Below are 16,944 nucleotides of genomic sequence, written 5' to 3'. Positions count from 1 at the left end.
TCACACTGTTTGTTTGTGGTGATTGTCTTCCGTGTTGTATGTATGTTCGTACCACACCGGACTGTAGCGTTTGTTTGTAGTTCGTACCTGTTTGTGCGTTCCTCGTCGTGTATTTGTAAGTTCTCATGTTTTAGGTCAGTCTACGTCGTTTATTTGTTTTGTAGTTTGTTAAAGAGTTTTCGTGTTTCGTCGTTCTGTTAATAAATATTCATTATGTATTCATCACCCGCTGCGCCTTGGTCCGCTCATTCACCACAAGACGACCGTTACAATAGCGTGTACTCTAGGTTTGTTTCACACAGGTGTGGCACTGTGTGGCAATGCCAGTCTTCCTGTTTTCCTGACATCGCAATGTCAGTGAGCTTTATGAAATGTGACAGGTTTGGCCCAACAAAGTGATGGTCTTTAACCAAGGTCCTTTAAGGGAATCTAAGAGGAGATACAAATAATGGCTATATCGCCCCATCCGGAGGCAATTTATTTCCCATAGTCCATTGTCTGCTGCTGTTTCATCATCATGCCTGACTGGACAAGGATAGCTGTCTTCTAGGCAGTCCTTAAAATAAAATATACTAAAGGTAGGGTCTAAAGTAGCAGGGATAAGGACAGTTGGTTGGTAATGAATTTTAGCATTGCATTTTGGAGGGATGGGTGATGATGAATGGTGATGGGGATGTTGCATGCTTCGTAATCAACAGGTGTAAATTAACAGTGAAATGCTTACTTGTCCTATTCCAACAATGCAGAGTTAAAGATTTTTTTTTAAAATATAGTAATAGAAATAGTGACACGAGGAATAAATTAACAGCCAATAACAAGTAAAAATAACATGGCTATTGTGGTGTTCAGCAGGTCAGCCACCAGGGAAAGGCTCATCGAGGCATGGACGGAGTCTACATCACGAGGCGATGGCTCCCTCTGCTGGACGTGCCAGGTCTCGACGGGCTCTCTGGCCAGGACTAATTGGGGCTGATTGTGGTTGGTGAGTAATCAAGGGGCTGATTGCKCACCAGCTGGACGAGTCCATAAAGCTGCCAGAATGGCACCATATGTGAGAGGGGATGGTGGGAAGAGAGGTTACGTCCATGTAGTTGTGCTCAATCCCAGAGACAATGGAGGGAGATCAGGTTTGTTCCCCCCAGGATACAGCAAGACCCCGGAACCCCGAAGACGGTATCCTGGAGGAGACCTATTATTTTCTTTCCGTTTGTTATTTAAATAAACACCCTTAAAACGSAGCTAATCCAACTCTGTCCGTGTCTGATTTGTGTAAACGTCTTGACCAAACAATCTGGTCTGCCACACTATATAAAGGGAGTACCAGTATCGAGTGTGAGTGTGCATAGAGTAAGTGCAGGATAGTTATTACAAAAAAAGTGTGTGTGTGTTGGGGGTGTCAGTGAAGGGAGATGTTTGAAGGGAGACGTTTGTGGTTTTCTCTTTTGGGGATCCATTGACTCAATTCCACCAGGTCCCTTTGGAGAGTGTAGCACGGAGATAAAGGCACTTTGACAATGTTCAACTCGTGATCCTGACGCAGCATTCTTCTGCTGTGGGATAGCACTTCAATACATTTACAATGTACAAATCATGCTTATCCATTGTCCCCCTAGCCCTGGCTACAAATGGAGAATGCATTCAACCCCCTTTCACTCACTCTGTCTCAAGATGGCACATTTGTTTTTTTTCGCGCTCCTCGCTCTCAATTGCCTCTCTTTTCAGCTATCCTCTTAATTTCAAACATCCGTTGGCAGAGTTGAATCCCTCGTCCTCTTTCTCTCACTGTCTCTCAAATGCAATTATATGAGACAATGCAGCTGATGGGAGTTGAGTCGAAGACACTGCTGTCCTCCTTTTCCTTGCACTAGTTTTTAACAAAAATGTTAGCTCTTGTTTTCTCCGAAGTGCCACGCCAAAATCAATATGCAGCTCTGTCAAGAGTTCATGTCTAAGAGATAGTCAATTATGCTCGGGGTCATAAGGAGATGCTTTGGTTTAGCTCACCTCTTGGCATGATGCTCAATTTTCTTAGATTTTTTTTATTTCACCTTTATTTAACCAGGTAGGTTAGTTGAGAACAAGTTCTCATTTACAACTGCGACCTGGCCAAGATAAAGCAAAGCAGTGCGACACAAACACAGAGTTAAACATGTAAAAAACAAACATACAGTCAATAACACAATAGAAAAAAGTCTACATACAGTGTGTGCAAATGAGGTAAGATAAGGGAGGTAAGGCAATAAATAGGCCGTAGTGGCAAAATAATTACAATTTAGCAATTAAACACTGGAGTGATGAATGTGCAAATAGAGATACTGGGGTGCAAATGAGCAACAAACAAAAAAATAACAGTATGGGGATGAGGTAGTTGGATGAGCTATTTACAGGTGGGCTATGTACAGGTGCAGTGATCTGTGAGCTGCTCTGACAGCTGATGCTTAAAGTTAGTGAGGGAGATATGAGTCTCCAGCTTCAGTGATTTTTACAATTCGTTCCAGTCGTTGGCAGCAGAGAATTGGAAGGAAAGGCGGCCAAAGGAGGAATTGGCTTTGGGGGTGACTAGTGAAATATACCTGCTGGAGTGCATGCTACGGGTGGGTGCTGCTATGGTGAGCAGTGAGCTGAGATAAGGCGGGGTTTTACTTAGCAGAGAATTATAGATGACCTGGAGCCAGTGGGTTTGGCGACGAATATGAAGCGAGGGCCAGCCAACGAGAGCATACAGGTCATAGTGGTCGGTAGTATATGGGGCTTTGGAGACAAAACAGATGGCACTGTGATAGACTGCATCCAATTTTCTGAGTAGAGTGTTGGAAGCTATTTTTTAAATGACATCGCCGAAGTCAAGGATCGGTACGATAGTCAATTTTACGAGGGTATGTTTGGCAGCATGAGTGAAGGATGCTTTGTTGCAAAATAGGAAGCCGATTCTAGATTTAATTTTGGATTGGAAATGCTTAATTGTGAGTCTGGAAGGAGAGTTTACAGTCTAACCAGACACCTAGGTACTTGTACATGTCCACATATTCTAAGTCAGAACCGTCCAGAGTAGTGATGCTGGATGGGCGGGCAGGTGCTGGTAGCGATCGGTTGAAGAGCATGCATTTAGTTTTACTTGCATTTAAGAGCAGTTGGAGGCCACAGAAGGAGAGTTGTATGGCATTGAAGCTCGTCTGGAGGTTAGTTAACACAGTGTCCAATCACCAGCAGCAAGAGCGACATCATTGATGTACAGTGGGGCAAAAAAGTATTGTCAGCCACCAATTGTGCAAGTTCTCCCACTTAAAAAGATGAGAGAGGCCTGTAATTTTCATCATAGGTACACTTCAACTATGACAGACAAAATGAGGAAAAAAAATCCAGAAAATCACATTGTAGGATTTTTAATGAATTTATTTGCAAATTATGGTGGAAAATAAGTATTAAAAACATTTTTAATGTTTGCTAATGCATTAAATATAAAAAACATAAATACCTTATTTATATAATTATTCAGACCCTTTGCTATGAGACTCGAAATTGAGCTCATGTTCATCCTGTTTCTGTTAGTCATCCTTGAGATGTTTCTACAACTTGATTGGAGTCCACCTGTGGTAAATTCAATTGATTGGACATGATTTGGAAAGGCGCAAATCAGTCTATATATAAGGTCCCACAGTTGACAGTGCATGTCAGAACAAAAACCAAGCCATGAGTTAAAAGGAATTGTCCGTAGAGCTCCGAGACACGATAGTGTCGAGGCACAGATCTGGGGAACGGTACCAAAAAATTATTGCAGCATAGAAGGTCCCCAAGAACACAGTGGCCTCCATCATTCTTAAATGGAAGAAATTTGGAACAACCAAGAATCTTCCTAGAGCTGGCCGCCCGGCCAAATTAAGCAATCGGGGGAGAAAGGCCTTGGTCAGGAATGTGACCAAGAACCCAATTGTCACTCTGAAAGAGCTCCAGATTTCCTCTGTGGAGATGGGATAACCTTCTAGAAGGACAACAATCTCTGCAGCACTCGACCAATCAGGCCTTGATGGCTAGTGGCCAGACGGAAGCCACTTCTCAGTAAAAAGCACACAACAACCCGCTTGGAGTTTGGCAAAAGGCACCTAAAGACTCGGACAATGAGAAACAAGATTATTTTGTCTGATGAAACCAAAAATCAAAAATCTTTACGTCTGGAGTAAACCTTCGGTGAAGCATGGTGGTGTAAGCATCATGCTGTCAGGATGTTTTTCAGCAGCAGTTACTGGGAGAATAGTCAGGATTGAGGTAAAGATGAATGGAGCAAAGTACAGAGATTCTTGATCAGGATCTCAGACTGGGGTGAAGGTTCACCTTGCAACAGGACAACGACCCTAAGCACACAGCCAAGACAACGCAGGAGTGGCTTCGGGACAAGTCTCTGAATGTCCTTGAGCGGCCCTGCCAGAGCCCGGACTTGAACATCTCTGGAGACACCTGAAAATAGCTGTGCAGTGACACTCCCAGACAGTGCTTGAGTAGATCTGCAGAGAAGAATGGGAGAAACTCCCCAGATACAGGTGTGCCAAGCTTGTAGCGTCATACCCGAGAAGAATCGAGGCTGTAATTGCTGCCAAATGTGATATTTCCATATTTTTTTTKGAATAAATTTACACATTTCTAAAAAACGGTTATTGCATGTAGATTGATGATGGGAAAAAACAGTTTCATCCATTTGAGAATAAGGCTGTAACATAACAAAATGTGGAATAAGTCAAGGGGTCTGAATACTTTCCAAATGCACTGTAGGTGACCTACACTTACAGAGACAGATAGGCACTGTTTCATTCCCTTGGATGCCATCTCTGGTGAGATACATTCAGCCTCTTGTGAATTGAAGGAAAATGATGAAACAGAGATTTTTTTTTTTAAAGGTTTTACTTCTTAGTCAATGTTTTGGAGTTGTCTGGCTTTCCTTGGCATCCATGAGTACACCACTGTTGATTAGTCACATTACTTCAGCCTTGGCATTTATTCAGACCAGCCCACATCACTGCGCGCGCCCCTAACTTATCTTATGAAGTCATTTATAGTGCTTTATTAAAAAGTATAATACATAGTCTACTGAGGTAGTCAATAAATAAGTTGTTGATTACCTCAGTAGACTAACTAGTTGAGAAATTAAAAGTATACCTAGAGAAAGCTGAGACTCTCCTCTCTTCGAAAGGAACAAGAGGACGAAGCTTCCAAAGCTGTGTTTTTACATTTGGAAATGTGAGCACAGGCACTAGTGATATCCGTGGGGCGGGCGGGTTTAGGGTCATGAAATATTGTGTGGATGAAGGGCGGGTGGGTGAGGGGCGGGTTGAATAAAGACAGAAAACAATGCATAAAAATATACATAAATGTATAATTATTGTGCATTTCATTCATTATTTGTATCTGCCATTAGGCTAGTGCGCAAGCCTAACCTTTAGGGCCTAACTATACGCAAATCAAATACACGCCAAATGCTTTTGGAAACTTGGGCAGAAAAAGTTAACGTTGATCCACTGAGGCAAAAAAAACTTTTAATTCAATTTAATTTAATTCAAATTGGATAAAAASTGTGAAATGGAAAGTTGAAAATATAGAGGAGGGAGGGCCAGAACTGTAATGTTTGGGAATGATTTGGTGAAGTGGTAAAAGAGGATGATAGCAGTGTTGTGTGAGGAACTATAAAAACTCAACAGTCACAAGACGGGGACTGCAAATATGGCACGTCAAGGGAACTGTAGCCTAGTGTTCAGATGGGTTAAATAGATGTAACTGAAATCTGGACATTTACTGTAGGCTAGGTCTATAACCTCCCACATAGAGTAATAGCTTATATACACTGAACAAATATATAAACGCAACATGCAGCAATTACAGTTCATATAAGAAACATTGTTCTCGTATTGTGTGCATAAATTAGTTTGCATCCCTTTATTAGTGAACATTTATCCTTTGTCAAGATAATCTATCCATGTCAAGAAGCTGATCATTGCACAGGTGCACCTTGTGCTGGGGACAAAAGGCACCTCTAAAATTTGCAGTTTTGTCACACAACACAATGCCACAGATGTCTCATGTTTTGAGGGAGTGAGCAATTGGCTTGCTGACTGCAGCAATGTCCACCAGAGCTGTTGCCAGAAAATGTCATGTTAATTTTTCTACCATAACCCGCCTCCAACATTGTTTTAGAGAATTTGGCAGTACGTCCAACCGGCCTCATAACCGCAGATCATGTGTAACCACGCCAGCCCAGGACCTCCACATCCGGCTTCTTCACCTGCTGGATCGTCTGAGACCAGCCACCCGGACAACTATTGAAACGGAGGAGTATTTCTGTCTTTCTGTCCCTTTCGTGGGGAAAAACTCATTGGCTAACCTTGGCTCCCCAGTGGGTGGACCYGGCTCCCAAGTGGGTGGGCCTATTTCTGCCCTGCTAGAGATGCCCCGGTCAACTGTAAGTGCTGTTATTGTGAAATGGAAAAATCTAGGAGCAACAATAGCTCAGCCGAGAAGTGGTAGGCCCCACAAGCTCACAGAACGTGACCGTCTGTCCTTGGTTGCAACACTCGCTACCGAGTTCCAAACTGCTTTTGGAAGCAATGTCAGCACAAGAACTGTTTGTCAGGAGTTTCATGAAATGGGTTTCCATGGCCCAGCAGCAGCACACAAACCTAAGATCATAAAGCCAAGCGTCGGCTGGAGTGGTGTAAAGCTAACCGCTATTGGACTCTGGAGCATTGKAAACACATTCTCTGGAGTGATGAATCACGCTTCACCATATGGTAGTACGACGGATGAATCTGGGTTTGGTGAAYGCCAGGAACACGGTACCTGCCCGAATGCATAGTGCCAACTGTAAAGTTTGGTGGAGGATAATAAATGGTCTGGGGCGGTTTTAAATGGTTCGGGCTAGGACCTTTAGTTCAAGTGAAGGGTCATCTTAATTATATAGCATACAATGACATTCTAGACGATTCTGTGCATCCAACTTATATATTGTAATGGTAAAATAAAAAGGGAGACATTTTGGTGCCATTTAGGGGATATGGAATTCTAAGCATCACTGCTGTAGAAGAGGTTCAGCGAAAGTTTGTTAATATTTGGCTGTTTTTCAGCCTTGGGTGAATTTTCACTCTTTCTATTGTCTAGCCTAACAATAAATGGGCCACTTGCCTGAACCCGATGATCTTGTGTGTGCGTATCAGTCCTGCAATTTAGCGACAGTCAAGAATCGAAGGGTTACATCTGGTGGCGTGACTCCATGACTTCATGAAGACCAGCTTAACTGCCAGTCGGGGGACAACAGCTACAAAGCGGTGACATCGGAGAAGTTCGCATTCACAGACAGAGACAGCGTGGGAAAGCACAGGTTATGCAATTAGGGCAAGTTCTTAACGTATTCACGTAATGAGTTATGTTAGATCTGTTTACGCTGATAGTATGTCATCCAAGCGTCAGTAATACTCATTCAAATCAAATCAACGTTTATTTGTCACGTGCGCCGAATTAAACAGGTGTAGACCTTACAGTGAAATGCTTACTTACAGGCTCTAACCAACAGTGCAAAAAAGGTATTAGGTGAACAATAAAACAATGTTTGGTAGGGGTAGGCCCATTCCTTGTCACTCAGTTATTGCCCCAGGATCAGTAGGTTCACATGTATTGAGTGAACAGTTATTTGCTGATGATGAGTATGTTAGTGATAATGTGTATGGCAAGGTGGCTCAGGCCCCAGGCACCTCCACTCCCTACCACCAGTCTAGTGAGGTAGACAATACATTCAAGCATTTAGGTGCTTTAGTCACAGAGTTGGGGAAACACATTGGGGATTCGATCACAGCCAGACTGATGTCTGATAGAAAATACACACATTCACAGAGCCCTGCCAGCAATACCAACAAACACAACAGCCCCAATACTGTAGATCTATCACAGCTGAATGTAGTCCTCAAGTCAGACTCAAGAAAGCCCTCCAAGAGCCTGACAAGTGCTCCGTCGATGAGTGGGTTGACCTATGACAACATATCTGAGAAAGAAGAATGTCTGTGCTGCTGATCAGTCGGAGATAATGCATAGGCTGATGGGGAGAGCCAAACGTGTGGTGAAAATAGGATTAAGCAGTGATCCATCTCTTGATGTTGTACAGCACCCTGACGCTATCCCCGAGCAACACTTCAGTGACCTCTCATATTCCTGCATGCCTCTTGCAGACTTTTATAACACTCTGCCCAAGGCCCGTGAAAGTCCTGTTGATTACTGGATGCGTCTGACATAGCAGATGACTGTCTTCAACGTAAAGGGAGGAGAATGAAAAACCTGGACATGGAGGTAGCCATGATGTTTGTGAGGAACTGGCCTGACTCACCTCTGTCTATTGTGTTTAAGAGAGAGCTTGTTGACAGCTGGACAGCGAAGGAGGTGCAGGAGAGAATGGATGAATATCACAGAGAGCTGAAATTCAGGCCAAGTAAGCACTCGTTCAACCGCCAGGCTAGGCAGGCAGTTGCAGTGGTGAGTGACAGCAGACAATCAGACGCTCCGTGTGACCCTGAGACAGTGTTGCAGACATGTCCCAGAGAAGTAATGAGAGTGCCTGAATACAGAGCAGAATGGATAGATCTACAGAATGGATAGATCTACAGTCAGTGTATGAAGCAGTCATTGAAGGTTGTCACACTCATTCTCAAAAACACGCAGCATTTAAATGGCAATGATAGTTTGTTTTATTCCCCAGTTGTTGTGAATGGATAGATCTACAGTCAGTGTATGAAGCAGTCATTGAAGGTTGTCACACTCATTCTCAAGAACACACAGCATTTAAATGGCAATGATAGTTTGTTTTATTCCCCAGTTGTTGTTAATGGGTGTGCTACAGTGAAGGCTATATGTTAGACACAGGTTCTATGGTGTCAAATCAAATGTAATTTTTCACATGCGCCGAAAACAACAGATTTAGAACTTACAGTGAAATGCTTACTTACAAGCCCTAACCAACAATGCAGGTTTTTTTTTTAGAAAAAAGAGAAAAATACCTTAAAACATAAAATATATCAATAAAATGTAAAAAATAATAAGAAATAAAAGTAACAAATAATGAAATAGCAGCAGTAAAATAACAATAGCGAGGCTATATACAGGGGGTACCAGTACAGAGTCAATGTTTGGGGGCACCGGTTAGTTGAGATAATTGAGGTAATATGTACATGTAGGTAGAGTTAATAAAGTGACTATGCATAGAGAATAAGAGAGAGTAGCAGCAGTGTAAAAGGGGGGTAGGGGGTCAATGCAAATAGTCTGGGTAGAGAATTGATGTTCAGGAGTCTTATGGCTTGGGGGTAGAAGCTGTTTAGAAGCCTCTTGGACCTAGACTTGGCGCTCCGGTACTGCTTGCCATGCGGTAGCAGAGAGAACAGTCTATGACTAGGGTGTGTGGCGGATGAATCAGAATTAGTTGGGTAACATAGATAAATAAGATGTTTTATTTATATAATATGCTTATGTGAGATACTTGTCATTAGAATGTATCCCTTTGGACTATAGTGTTGGCAGTTGCACTTTTTTCCCTTCTCAGCTAGGGCTCAGTCACTTGGGGCCCAGAGAGGGGAGAGGTTAGGCTTATCTTTCACATGTCCCTGGTGCTATGCAGAATATCAGAAAGGGAAGAGGACAGAATGGAACATTGTCTTCATATGTGAATGTGTCTTTACCTATTCTTAAACCATGTGAAGGGATGGCGTGATTAATGGGGAACCAATTACTTGTCTCCATGCCAGTCACTCCCTCCTTTTCCCAYTGGGGGGAGGTGTATGGCAGTGTCTGGAAACATTGTGGGTTCTCTCTCATCTTACACTTATCCTGGGATAGTGTAGGACCTAAAGGCTCACTCCCCTCAGTGAGCTTGTCCATGAGTGGGGTCAAAAGGGGGTTTACTTGAGATGGGAGTATCTAGAGTTGACAATTGAGTTATGCCTTGGATGAGGTAATGTTTTGGTACTATGAAGTACCAGGAACGAGATTAGAACCTCGTTTTAGAGACCAAACTGAGCGATAATTTATAGCGAATGCAATCTGGCTAAGGGATACTCCTTTCTCAAGTAAAAGTCCCTGTGTGAAGAGTTCCTAAGATCTGTGGTTCGTCATGTAAGTTGAGAGGGGTGTATCTTGGCTATAAAATATGCACAATGTTCTGTAGCGACTCTCAAAATTAATTATAGATAGTGAATTGTTGAAAGTCAAAGGCTAAAGCTTAAAGMTCATTAAAGATGAAGTTTAAGTATAACTGACTGGTGTGTAGTTTGTAACTCTCCTCATTTGGTAATACAGGAAAATGCCACGACAGGTGGCTGGGGTATTTGACAATTTTTAGGGCCTTCCTCTGACACCGCCTGGTATAGAGGTCCTGGATGTCAGGAAACTTGGCCCCAGTGATGTACTGGGCCGTAAGCACTACCCTCTGTAGTGCCTTGCGGTCAGAGGTCGAGCAGTTGCCGTACCAGGCAGTGATGCAACCAGTCAGGATGCTCTCGATGGTGCAGCTGTAGAACCTTTTGAGGATCTCAGGACCCATGCCAAATCTGAGTGGCCATTTTGGAAAATCACGTGACATATAGTCTTTGTTTGCATGGTATTTTATGTCAATCATATTGCTGCGTGCAGTCTACAACGGATGCTTCGTGGTCTTATGCAGCCATCTATTGGAAATATTTATCAAGGGATTAATTCACAGCAGACCATAAAGACATTGTAGAGAAAGCTGAGAAATAATTTTCTTATTAATTCCAGAGATCAATCTCAAACCTTTCACATAGAGGTTACTAGATCACACCCAGTTCAAGCCACGTTTGAAATAAACTAAATTAAATGTTATGTTCTGCCTTCAATAATAAATACCATAAAATAACAAATAGTAAAAAATAAAAACCTTGGTTTAGATTTTTTTAAATATCGATAAATGCTATTTAGTATTATAATTGTTGTTTGGTTTTTCCATTTATGTTTTGAGGTTGGACTTTATTACGTATACGTGCTCGCTACGTGCTCGTTAGCACGTAGGGTGCACCGATTGGTGTTCTCTCGTTAGTCAGTATATGATACACCTGTGCTGGTTGCCATCTCATGAGTGGGTAGGTGTTTCACCTGTGTTGGCCCAGGTGCTATTTAAGAGTGGCCCAGCTGTTTTAATAGATGCGGAAGGATAACATCTTTAATTGACTCTCCCTACTTAGATTTATAGATGAACAATCCTATATTTTTGTAACCTGATTTTGTTTTGCTCTACATTTTTTTTGCTTCCTGTCTAAGTTTTGTTGGGTTTTTTATTTTCTTTGCCTCTTCTCGGGCAAATTTAGCGAACGCTCATGGTGGGTGTCTTTTAGGTTCCAGTTGTTGAGTGTCTTTCAGAACACTACCTGTTTCATTTTGGTTGTTTGTCAGTGAGTCTTTGTTAGTTCTGTTAGTGACATTTTTGCTTTTCTTGCTGGGGAATGTAACAATGGTATTTACTAACATAATATTATTTCTAAAATAATTTCTGAAAGTGTTTTAGGCTATGCTATCCTAGAATTATATTTATGGCTAGGGTTGCTGTCTGTTTAGGGTTAAGGCTAAAATAGGCTATATTAACTTTTTTAAGGGATATACCTAGGGTTAGGTTTATTTTGGGGGGTAAAAAGAAGTATGGGGTTATTGCCCTCTTGCTCCTCCCCGTGGCCATCTACAGGTACTACATACCACATTCACGACACTCGCTGGGCACATGAGGTAGTAAATGCCTCAATCTACAAATCAATGAGGTAGACCCATCCATTTGGTTTGCAACTCAGTGAACCTGCGCAGCATACGCTCAATTCGATGCCTACGAATGAACAGATTTCAATAGATATCAAATTACCCAGCAGCCATTTAGAAAAAACACTCAACTTTTTTTTTGTTTTATTCATAAAAAATCAAAAAAATTGGCAACATTTTGAAAAAGAGGATAGGGACAAGTGTTTTGTTTAGGTTTTACACCTTTTTCTGAAAGATGGTGAACCTGACCAAAAAAATAAACATTTTTAAAGTATAGGCACCAGCCATCTCTTGCACAGGTTACCACTCAATCAAGTCAAAAGTATTTATAAAGCCCTTTTTACATCAACCGATGTCACAAAGTGCTCAACAGAAACCCAGCCTAAAACCACAAATGGCAAGCAATGCAGCTGTTTAAGCACAGTGGCTAGGAAAAACTCCCTAGAATGGCCAGAACCTAGAGAGGAACCCGCCTCTGAGGTGTGGCCAGTCCTCTTCTGGCTGTGCCGGGTCGATATTATAACAGAACATGGCCAAGATGTTTAAATGTTCATAGATGACCAGCAGGGTCAGATAATAATCACAGTGGTTGTAGAGGGTGCAACAGGTCAGCACCTCAGGAGAAAATGTCAGTTGGCTTTTCATAGCCGATCATTCACAGTTAGACAGCAGGTGCGGTAGAGAGAGAGTCCAAAACAGCAGGTCCGGGACAAGGTAGCACGTCCAGTGAACAGGTCAGGGTTCCATAGCCGCAGGCAGAACAGTTGAAACTGGAGCAGCAGCATGACCAGGTGGACTGGGCACAGCAAGGAGTCATCAGGCCAGGTAGTCCAGAGGCATGGTCCTAGGGCTCAGGTCCTCCGAGATAAAGAGAGAATTAGAGGAAGCATACTTAAATTCACACAGGACACCGGACAAGACATGAGAAATACTCCAGATATATCAGACTGACCCTAGCCCCCCGACACAAACTATTGCAGCATAAATACAGGTGAAAACTGTTCCTGCTACGTGTGCACTCCCTTTAAAATCATTTGGGGAAGAATATCCACAACTGAGCAAGACGACAAGTAAATTAGAGTGTCTAGTTTGTGAAATCGACGCATCACAAGTCCTCAACTGGCAGCTTCATTAAATAGTACCTGCAAAACACCAGTCTCAACTTTAACAGTGAAGAGGCAACTCCGGGATGCTGGCCTTCTAGGCAGAGTTGCAACGAAAAAGCCATATCTCAGACTGGCCAATAAAAAGGTGTTACTCTGTCCAATGTTTGTTATTTTGACAATCTTAAACTTTCCTTTTAATTGGCCAGTAATTTACAACATTAACAATGTCTACACTGTATTTCTGATCAATTTGATGTTATTTTAATGGACAAAAAATGAATTTCTTAGTGACCCCAAACTTTTGAACGGTAGTGTATATCAAGCAACTGTTTTYATATTCCTCGAATATTATCAGATTAACTGTTTTATGCAGATACTTATCAGACTTATCAGATTACAAATGTCGGTACACACAAATACATTTGCATTTTTCACAAAAGTAGTGCACTGGGCCTTTACTAGTCCTGTATTAGCGGACCAATATAGAAATTTCAGTGAGGGGAAAAACAATTTTCTGCATCCCCCCTCCCACCTATCGGCAGTAAAATAGCAGCAGATTGGGTCTTGTGTGGTCAAGCCAGTCCTCCATGAAAGCAATTCAGTTTGTCCTTCTCTTGCTTCAACCCAACTCTCCATGAATAGTCCAACAAACGGCAGCTCCCTCAGGGCTATCCGTACAGTGCAGTTCTCATATGAAGACTTCCTACAAGCCCWAAACTATGATGAGAAACTAGTGACAACCCTTACAAAATAATACATGGCTGTCGTATGTTTTCAATACAACTCTATATGTAGTATGATTAGTGATATATACCATGAAACCCAACTTTTACGATTGAAGATCATTGAAACCATTAAAACTGCTGTAGCCTAATGGTTTGCTTGTTTGCCAGGAATGATCTAACCAATCCTGACCTTATTTGAAAGGAATAAACCACACATAAACCACACACAAACCACGCAAGACAGAATGGCTACCTCCAGTAGGACAATGGGTGGGTGTCTGTGTCTATTGGCCAATAACAGCTGGTGCGCGAAATGTAATATTAAGTAAGTCTCAAGGTTTTGCTCGCCTGAGGTAGAGTATCATGATGAACTGTATACCACACTATTTACCAAGAGTTTTAATCTATATTTTTTGTTGCTATCTATTTACCACCACAAACCGATGCTGGCACTAAGACCGTACTCAATGAGCTGTATAAGGCCATAAGCAAACAAGAAAATGCTTATCCAGAAGCGGCGCTCCTAGTGGCCGGGGACTTTAACGCAGGAAAACAGACCACCTTTACTACACACACAAAGATGCATACAAAGCTCTCCCTTGCCCTCCATTGGCAATTCGGACCATAAGTATATCCTCCTGATTCCTGCTTACAAGCAAAAACTAAAGCAGGAAGTACCAGTGACTCGCTCAATACGGAAGTGGTCAGATGTATCAGATGCTAAGCTACAGGACTGTTTTGCTAGCACAGACTGGAATATGTTCCGGGATTCCTCCGATGGCAATGAGTAGTAAACCACATCAGTCACCGGCTTCATCAATAAGTGTATGGATGAAGGACATCATCCCCACAATGAACGTACATACCACAACCAGAAACCACGGGTTACAGGCAACATCCGCACTGAGCTAAAGGGTAGAGCTGCYGCTTTCAAGGAGCGGGACACTAACCCGGACGCTTATAAGAAATCCCGCTATGCCAACAAATGGCAAAGTGTCAATACAGGACTAAGATTGAATCATACTGCACTGGCTCCTTAATTCTTGGCGCACAGATCCCGATTACGGGATCATTTTCCTAAACAACCACTGAATTGCAGAGCGGCGAATTCAAAAATAATACWAAAAATATTTATAATCATGGAATCACAAGTGAAATATACCAAAACACAGCTTAGCTTGTTGTTAATCCACCTATCGTGTGAGATTTTGAAAATATGCTTTACAGCGAAAGCAATCCAAGCGTTTGTGAGTGTATCAATCAATGCTAGAACAGCTAGCCTTAAATTAGCTTGGTTACGAAAGTCAGAAAAGCAATAAAATTAATCGCTTACCTTTGATAATCTTCGGATGTTTGCAGTCACGAGACTCCCAGTTACACAATAAATGTTATTTTTGTTTGATAAACATTAGTTTTATAACAAAACAACGCCATTTGGGTTGTGCGTTATGGTCAGAAAACCACATGCTCGTTCCCGTCCTGAAAGGCAGAAGAAAATTCCCAAAAGTATCAGATTCAAAAATAATACTAAAAATATTTATAATCATGCAATCACAAGTGAAATATACCAAAACACAGCTTAGCTTGTTGATAATCCACCTATCGTGTCAAATTTTGAAAATAGGCTTTACAGCGAAAGCAATCCAAGCGTTTGTGAGTGTATCAATCAATGCTAGAACAGTTAGCCTTAAATTAGCTTGGTCACGAAAGTCAGAAAAGCAATAAAATTTATCGCTTACCTTTGATAATCTTAGGATGTTTGTACTCACGAGACTCCCAGTTACACAATAAATGTTCTTTTTGTTCGATAAATATTAGTTTTATAACAAAAAAACGCCATTTGGGTTGCGCGTTATGTTCAGAAAACCACAGCCTCGTTCCGTTCCTGAAAGGCAGACGAACATTCCCAAAAGTATCCTTAATGTTCGTAGAAACATGTCAAACGTTTTTATAATCGATCCTCAGGTTGTTTTTAACATACATAATCGATAATATTTCAACCGGACGGTAACCTATTCAATAAAAGAGAGAAAGAAAATGTCGAGCTACCCCTCTCGCGCGCAGAAACTAATCAAAGGACACCTGACTCGTTTTGAAAAATCTCGCTCATTTTTCAAAATAAAAGCCTGAAACTATGTCTAAAGCCTGGTAACAGCCTGAGGAAGCCATTGGAAAAGGAATCTGGTTGATACCCCTTTAAATGGAAGAGGGGCAGGCAATGAAACAGGGATTTCTTTTTTTAAATGCACATCCGGGTTGGATTTCCTCAGGTTTTTGCCTGCAGAATCAGTTTTGTTATACTCACAGACAATATTTGGACAGTTTTGGAAACTTTGGAGTGGTTTCTCTCCTAATCTGTAAATTATATGCGTATTCAACGATCTGGGCCTGAGAAATAGTCCGTTTACCTTGGGAACGTTATTTAAAAAAAATACAAAAATAAAAATAACTCTGACCCCTAGCGTCAAGAAGTTAACTCGTCAGATGTGGCAGGGCTTGCAAACTGTTACAGACTACAGAGGGAAGCCCAGCTGTAAGCTGCTCAGTGACACAAGTCTACATGACGAGCTATATGACTTCTATACACGCTTCGAGGCAAGCAACACTGAAGTATTATTAAGAGCACCAACTGTTCCAGACAACTGGGTGATCATGCTCTCCGTAGCCGATGTGAGTAAGACCTTTGAACGGGTAAACATTCACAAGGCTGCAGGGCCAGATGGATTACCAGGACATGTACTCTGAGTATGCGCTGACCAACAAGCACTTGTCTTCACTGACATTTTCAACCTGTCCCTGACCGAGTCTGTAATACCAACATGTTTCAAGCAGACCACCATTGTCCCTGTGCCCAAGAACACCAAGGTAACCTGCCTAAATGACTACCGACCCGAAGCACTCATGTCTGTAGCCTTGAAAGGATGGTCATGGCTCACATCAACACAATCATTCCAGAAACCCTAGACCCACTCCCATTTGCAATCTCTATTGCACTTCACACTGCCCTCTCCCACCTGGACAAAAAGAACACCTACGTGAGAATGCTGTTCATTGACTACAGTTCCGAATTCAACACCATAGTACCCTCAAAGCTCATCACCAAGCTAAGGAACCTGGGACTAAACACCTCCCTCTGCAACTGGATTCTGGACTTCCTGACGGGCCGCCCCAGGGTAGGCAACAACTCATCTGCCACGCTGATCCTCAACACGGGGCCCCTCAGGGGTGTGTGCTTAGTCCCCTCTACTCCGTGTTCACCCATGACTGCGTGGCCAAGTACGACTCCAACACCATCATGTTACTCTTAAATTTTTCTTTCGTTTATTTAGTAATAT

At 42.2% G+C, this 16,944-nt stretch overlaps 1 long non-coding RNA gene across 1 annotated transcript in view; it reads left to right on the top strand.

Annotated features, from left to right (window-relative positions):
* LOC139028704 (uncharacterized) overlaps positions 1-6,324 on the top strand; it is a 9,824-nt gene extending 3,500 nt beyond the window's left edge. Inside the window, exons 2-3 of the long non-coding RNA XR_011480958.1 lie at positions 850-934; positions 6,181-6,324. This is a non-coding gene — a long non-coding RNA (uncharacterized lncRNA). The remainder of the gene's footprint in view (positions 1-849; positions 935-6,180) is intronic.
* The last annotated feature ends 10,620 nt before the right edge of the window (positions 6,325-16,944 follow it).

This window comes from Salvelinus sp. IW2-2015, linkage group LG14 (genome assembly GCF_002910315.2).
Source record: "Salvelinus sp. IW2-2015 linkage group LG14, ASM291031v2, whole genome shotgun sequence".
NCBI classification, from domain to species: domain Eukaryota; kingdom Metazoa; phylum Chordata; class Actinopteri; order Salmoniformes; family Salmonidae; genus Salvelinus; species Salvelinus sp. IW2-2015.
This window is presented reverse-complemented; position numbering and strand designations above follow the sequence as displayed.